Genomic DNA, 1,621 nt, shown 5'->3' on the forward strand with positions numbered 1-1,621 from the left:
ATATATATATACGACGGGCTTCTTTCAGTTTCCGCCTACCAAATCCATTCACAAGGCTCTAGTCGGCCCGAGGCTATAGCAGAAAACACTTGCCCAAGGTGCCATGCAGTGGGACTGAACCCGGAACCATATGGTTGGTAAGCAAGCTACTTACCACACAGCCACTCCGGCGCCTATGAAAATCTATATTTTTTTATATTTTTGACTTGCTTCAGCGATCAGATTGCGGCCATGCTAGAGCACTACTTTGAAGAATTTTAGTCGAATGAATCAACCCAGTACTTGCGTTTCAAAATCATGGTACTTATTTTACTGGTCTCTTTTGCCGAACCTCTAGGTTATGGGGATTTAAACCAACTAACACTGGTTGTGAAGCGAGGTTGGTAGGGACAACCACAGACATAAAGGCGAATTCACACACACACACACACACACACACACATACATATACACACGCATGCATCTAGGAGGGGCTACCAAATTCACTCATAATACTTTGGTCAGCCCGATGTTATAATAGAAGACACTTGCCCAAGGTGACGCGCAGTAGGACTGAACCCGAAACAGTGTGGTTGGGAAGCAGTCTTCTTACCTCATAGTTACGACTGCACCTCTATATACTCTCGTATAAATATTTATATGTAGGTAGACAGACACAGACACAGGCACACATACACATACACACACAGACACACACACACGCAGACACACATACACGCACGCGCATACTCACGCAAGCAAATTTCGGTCGGGAGGGTTTTACAACGGCAAAGCTATCTTCACCGTCTTCTCAGTTGTCTATACACACACTCACTCACATGCAAGTACTTAAACCCACAATACCGCTCGCACACGCACACACGCGCACACATACACACAAGCGCACTTGACACAAACAGACAAACATATCTGTACACACACACACACACACATACACATACATTTGCATACCTATATAAACACACGCGTATGCATCTAAACACAAATATATATATATATATATACTTATATAAGTTATGGTTTTGCATCCTGGAGGCAACCCATTACTGTTGATTTATGGCTGTGGTTTCTAGTCCTTTGTCGTCAATAAAAGTTGTTCTGTCTACGTAGCTGTGATTTATATTTCTTAATAAACATATTTTCTTATTCAATTGGAATTGAGCGGACGTTTTTCCTGCGCATTGATAGAGAGGGAATACGTGTTGGTAAGGCTTAAACCTAGGTGTATAATTACGGAAATTTTATGTTGGCTGTGTATCTTCATTCTGTCTCTCAAAGTCAATCTCATATAGGTATGTAAGCCCCACTACATCCACCACATTTGAGAACATAAATTAAAATGCACAGGTGAGAGGAATTTTTATGTTGAATGTTCTCCCTGACTTAAATTCATATGTTGAACCTTTATATTATGGTGCATAATTATTGCGGCGTTTTCTCAACAAATTCTATTCAACAAAAATAATAACATGTAACGAAAACATCTTTAAATGATTATTCCGGAGCATATTCACCATCTACTTCAATTACTGCTTCCCATTTGCTTGGCAGACGGTCAGACTGTCATTTAAAGATGTTTTTGTTAAATATTGTTATTGTTTTTGTTGAATAAGATTTGTTG

This window comes from Octopus bimaculoides, chromosome 11, assembly GCF_001194135.2.
Source record: "Octopus bimaculoides isolate UCB-OBI-ISO-001 chromosome 11, ASM119413v2, whole genome shotgun sequence".
In the NCBI taxonomy this organism is placed as follows: Eukaryota; Metazoa; Mollusca; class Cephalopoda; order Octopoda; family Octopodidae; genus Octopus; species Octopus bimaculoides.